Source organism: Colossoma macropomum, unplaced genomic scaffold (assembly GCF_904425465.1).
Source record: "Colossoma macropomum unplaced genomic scaffold, Colossoma_macropomum, whole genome shotgun sequence".
Taxonomy (NCBI): Eukaryota; Metazoa; Chordata; class Actinopteri; order Characiformes; family Serrasalmidae; genus Colossoma; species Colossoma macropomum.
In genome coordinates, this window is record NW_023494785.1 from 41,346,094 (window position 1) to 41,352,529 (window position 6,436).

The window sequence follows — 6,436 nt, forward strand, 5'->3', positions numbered from 1 at the left end:
CATTATGGAAAATCTATGACTAGCAGAGAAGTCCAATAACAATTTACCATTTAAGTTTAGATCGGACAGGCTGTTCCTCATTGCCAACATGAGTGTTGAAATCTCCCATCAAGACTATGGAGTCTACAGGCAGGGCCCTTTCCAGAATCCCACCCACTTGCTCCAAGAAGCCCGAATACTCTGCTGGACCTTGCCCACATAGTCCCCTACATTGCCTTTTCTAGCTGAGCCCGGCTGGGTTATGTGGGCCCAGGTGCTTGTTGAGAAACACTAACCCCAGGCCTGGCTCCAGGGGTAGGTCCTGGTAACCCTCTCTCACACAGGGTACACAATCTCTTGTGTCCTTTAGTCATGAGGGAATTTTGAATCAAGTTAGTCTGGGTCTTCATTCCAGACCTGATTGCCTTGGGAGACCCTACCAGACAAATTAACTTTGAAGATCCCTAGACCACACAAACCCTTCCGCCACGACAAGGCCCTGATCCAGGGAGGGCACCAAGTAAACATATTTTCCATATGTACTATTCAATGTTTAGTGATATATCTTACAATTAAATGAAAGATGAATCTCTTTTTAACACAATCAATCCACATTTATATGAATTAAAGAAAGAAAGAAACAAAGAAAACAAAAAAGATGAAACATCTGAACTGGGCTGAAATGGGCCCCTGGTACCTTTTATGCTTGCTTGTGTTCCTAATAAGCCTGCTCATTATTTCAGAAAATAATTCATTTTAAAAACTGATAAGCACTGGATTATGAGGATATGAGGCTAACGTAGCTAAAAGTAATGGAAGTCTATGGTCACCCGAAGTCTTTTTCTCTTCAACATTAGCCTCGTAGCTCCAGTGCAAAACTAAGAAAGCAAACTTAACACACTCATGTAACTATGAAGAGAAACATTGTGTTTATTTGTGTTTTGCTGTGACTTACTCCTTTAAGTAAATGCAGCGTTAAACTTGCTGATCACACTAGGTTGCCCTGCTCAGCTGATTCTGTACAATTGGCTTTTAATACTGGAACTATTGTGGTGTAACACAGGGAAGTTAGAGGCATTGAGTCAGAGGTAGGGAACTCAGGGCCAAAGTCCAGCACAGTCTGTTGTTTTCCCCATGTTTGAGCAGGAAAATCACCACACTGTGCAGGAATGTGGGCCTCCAGCCTGTATCAGGATATGAGAGCTGAACAATTTTATTGAGATTCATCCAGGAATCATTATTGTAATCCACAAAAGGGTCAGAGCACAGGCACACGCAGTCAATCAGTATATCTGTAATACAAAGTCAGGAAGTGGACAACAAAGGAAAAAAACAGAAGAATTTAGAAAGAAACACAGAAAACTAGGAACGAGGCCATATGTGACTAGAAAATACGGAACTAGGAAGTAGGCTTAGAAATACAAAGCATAACACACATGAGGAACTCTTTTATATTTAGAGAAACAGTATTTACATAAAAACAAATTAAATTTATGCCCAGCAAAGCTTGACATCCACCACACTACAGAAAGAATGTAGCAGAGGCACTTTTTTTTTGGATCTAAATTGTGGAGCTATAAAGCTTTACAGGCATGCCGTCTTCTCTTGATGCTGTTTATCATTCAGCTGTCAGGTTTATAACTAGTGATAAATGCACGACTTATCATTCTATTATATATGGAAAAGTGGACGCTTTCAAACTTTCCACATGATTAAATTGTTGAGATGTGAAAAGGATTACTGACTTGGAATTTCTTTACAGTGGCGGTGATAGGAACCAGGGGTCACCATGTCTACAACGCTAATATAACATTTTATTTACTATCCAAAACCACCAGTGAACCTACACAAGTCTTCTGAGTTTTTATATGCAATGTTGATGATGACAAATGTGTGTAAAACTGAAAAATCTTTGGGATTACTTTGCCTTACAATGCTCTGCATGAACCTCTTTACAACGAATAGCTTTAAAAAACTCAAAACTATTGTAAATTAATGTGTCAGACATCAGGCAGTGAATTCATAACCAATTCATGTAGTAACTTTCTGTGAGGGAGATTTTAGAGGCATTAAACTCGTCAGACATCTGGTTCCGATCACCACCACTGTGAACGATTCTGAGCCGGTTTCTCTAGAACAGAGCATTTCACATCAGACCACTCTGAATGACTTTGTTTACATCTTAACCATTGAATTATACAGAAGAGTTAAAAATCAGTGGAATTCCACTTTAAGTGGTGGTTTCCTGGACATGGATTTGGCCTAATCTAAGACTAAATTTCAGTGTCAATGGAGAATTACCATTCAATTTTAGTCTAGGCTTAATTGGAGTCCGGGAAACTGGCCCTATTGAATCATAGGGATGACTACCTCAGTTTTATTATTTCATTTAATGTTTTTATTTCTGTCTTTATGATCTACGCAACTTGATGACATTAAAACAGTTGGCTGGCCTTCAATGTAATACAAAAATTAGCAAAAATGGTTCCAAATAAAATGTTTTTCTTCAGGATTCAAAGAAAATTAATAGGCAAGCTGGCTGAATCAAATGACAAAATGTAGAGCTAGCAACTTTGTCACAAACCAATAATGACATACCACATAAAAACATGGCTAGCTACAGCTTAGCCAAAAAAGTTCATGGTGCCAGCTACAATGAGGTCCACTGATTTTTAAAATATCTCATTATGAAAGACAGGATTTGATTATCAGTCTCAGTATTAAACTACACAACCTTTAAAGTGTAGATACATGATATGAGCTAACAGCTTAGCTTTACGAGCCATTAGCAAGCTAACAAGCACTAAACTATTTACCCAGCTAACTTGAATTAGCCAAGACAAAAAACTAGCATTAGCTAGCGTCCATGCTAAAAAACTAACCACCTACTGGGATAACATCAGTAATGACACAACAGCAACGTCAAGTCGACCAGTGTGTTACATAGGTATAGCAATTACACTGGAATGATTGCTAACATTAACAAGAAGAGTTTAAAGTGCTATAGCTGACGAAGTTGGATAAGGGTTTGAGCGTTTGTTGTTCTGTGTTGAGACTATTTGTTGGTCTGTGTTAAAAATGCTCACTTCAAAATGGCAAATGTATGGTAAATTAAAGGAAACTTACTTAAGCTTAACAGAATAATATGCTATTTCATTTTTTTTTTTTATTAACCGTTTTGATTTTTATCACAGTAGTACAAAGGTGATATTCCACAACAAGATATTCTACAATTCAGTATACTTAGATTTCGCTTTTGGGCTCAGAGGACGTTAGTCCCTGCCTGCCTGCTTTAAGGCCCACATTACATTATCTTAGTGATAATGGGACACAGTGACTGTGTAAAATAAACCTTGGCCAGTAGAGGGAACTGTTAGACTAGTGAATGCAAAGAGCGGCCAGCAATATTATAGAGAGGACCTCCAGTTTCTGCTAGTCCAGTAATTCTCAACTCCCTGCTCTGCCTATTTTAGCTTTTTTCCTGTTCCCAACACACCTGATCCAGCTAATCAGCTCATTAACAGCCCATAACTGTGGCTGTGTTAAAGCAGGGAAAGCACTAAAATGTGCGGTGGGCCTTCAGGACCAGGGTTGAGAAACACTGTGCTAGTCTTTCTGACTAGGCTAGTGCTAAGTAAGCTGCTGTTGAAGCTTCTGAGTTGAGTTGAGTCTGAAAATGTCCGTATCTGCATTTTACATTCCTTCTGGCCTATATGTTCTTGCCTGACCACAAATCTGAAGACATTGTTTAAATCAATCGAAACATATAGCTTAAAATTAAGTTTATAGGCTTCTACGTTTGGTGTTTAGTGTCACAAGGGATCGATACAGTAAAAAAACTGTCCTAAACATTTATTACAATTGTCTAGAAGCTGTTTAAAAGGAAATACATTAAAACATTTTGTCTGGATGAGGAATCACATCTCTCTCTTTTGCGTTCAGTCTTTTCCATCATTGCTTTCTAAACACTGTTGATGCAGATTATGTTAATTACATTTAATAATTATATATGTAATTTATATGTTGTTTTTTTTCACAAAGCAGTGACTGTGGCATGGGATGTCAAGTAAGTAGCCAGGTTACAACATGAAACTACTCATAGTCTATATTGAGACTTTTATTGTGAACGCTAAGCTGTTGGGAATCTCAAAAGATTTTGGATACTAAGTTAAAGAGCTACAGTTTCACCAAGCGATATCACTAAAGTTAATAGTTTAGCAAACTAGGTAGGTTCTGATACAAACATAATGGTTGCACCACCTTATATCAGGATATTTGCAGGCAATGTAGCTAAGTTTGGTGCTTAGCAATCTTTTGCAAGTGATCTTTAATAAACAGGACCTTACTGACTGAAACAGCCAGAGGCATCTTAAATTTGGAAATGTATTAGGAAAATTGTTATCTTACATGCACATTTTCACAAGAGATACAGTAATATGCAATGAGTCTTACCAGTTACTGTCATGGTGCTGCTTCTAACTGGATTGTCATTGTTAAAATTTCATAAACCCAGTGTACAACCCAGTGGGTAGCACTGTCACTTTACAGCGAGAAGGGTCTGGGTTTAATTCCCTGGCCAGACAACCAGGGTCCTTTCTCCATGTGTCTGCTTTGGTTTCCTCCCACAGTCCAAAGACATGCAGTCATTGGAGTTGGAGATTACCTGTGTGTCTGCCCTGTGATAGATGGGTGTTTCCCCAGGGTGGATGAAGTACACAAATCACGTACTTGAGTTAAAGTAGAGATACCCAAGGTAAAATATTACTCCAGTAAAAGTAGAAGTTCCTCTCTTTAGACCTCCACTTGAGTAAAAGTACAGAAGTATTTGCCTTCAAATGTACAGTAAAGTATGTAAAGTATCAAAAGTGAAAGTACTAAAAGATTAATTATGGCTCTAATGTCCTATTAGCATTTTTGTAAGAGGACTCTTGCTTCATTTGTCTTTTAATAGAAAGTCATTAATTAGTGACGTTGATGTCTGTTAAAATGATCATAAGAACAAAACACTGAAGGCAAACAGTTTCCATCAGGTAGAACTGAGTGGCTCTGAAATCACTTTTTGTGAACAAGCAAAGTTTCAGTTTAAGATTTATTTACAACTTAGTTACAGTTTAAGTTTAATAAAAACTTTAAACTCAGGTTCACAAATGAGTTTCCTTTACTAAACTGCATCTGTAGGTCTCTGTTCATAAACATAAACTAGACAAAACTAATTTACTATAAAATGAAATAGTGTTTGTATAAATTCAGAAAAAAGACACGTCAGTCACAACTGCATATGAGTACATATTTCTATATTGTGGTCTATTTACACAAAGTTATGTTGAATAGACTCTCCCAAAATTTTACGCTGACGTTGAACCGTGTGCTGCACTGGGTCGATATGTCTAACATGTCAAAACAAACTAAAAACAAAGTGTGCGCTGTTCCCCTGATTGGTGTTCTTGCTTTGTGCTTCTTTCACTTTGACGTTAAGTTTTTATACACACATAAACCAAAAGGAATGACAGATTTCGCATAATGTAGTGGAGTAAAAAGTGAGATATCTGATTTTGAAATGTAGTGGAGTGAAAATAAAAAGTCACCCAAAATGGAAAAACTTCAGTAAAGTACAGATACACAAAAAAAAAAATACAGTACAGTAATGAAATACATTTACTTCGTTACTGTCCACCACTGGTGTTTCCTGCCTTCCGCCCAATAACTACTTGGATAGACCCCCTGCGACCCAAGAGGGTAAGTGGCTTAGATAGCGTGAGTGTAACTCAGCAGTTTGGTTTAAGAAAATAGCCCAGTTTTTTTACAGTGTGTATCTCAAGCTATGCTCCCTTTCTATTTACACTTGATGATACAATGATACTAAGAATTATTTGCTGAATATGAATCTTCAGTCTTCCTAGCAGTAGCATGTGCTGTGCTGAGAAAACGAGTGTATCTGTCTGTAAGAAAAGGCTCAATCCTGTTTAAATAGCAGTTTTATGCAGAAGCTCCATAGAACCTCATTCACTTTGTTCTCTCATTAGTGCAGTTCTCAGTAGAAATGATCTGCTACAGCCTGAATTCTCTTTATCAGGATGTGCTTATGTGTTAGTTGCATTCTGAATGGTGCATTAAAATGGCCATTTTGCTTCCACAGAGTAATAACGAATAGGATATGTTAGCTGATGAACATGTTGCTGGAAAATGGCCAGAAATTGTTAATTGTTCACTGTATTCAATGCAAAATGATGTGTTACTGTTTCTGCAACTAATATTACTTCATCCCTACTTCACAACCTGGCATTGAAAAGCTTCACTCTAGTCTCATAGTCTTTCAAATGTTCGTCCCACCTTCAAGATATATCATCAGAAGGGGCTCTTCACAATACTCAAACTGAGGAATGTCGAAGAAGTGAGTTGACATGTTTACAGCAGATGTATAAGACATTTTCCATGAATAGAGGAAAATGAATTTTGT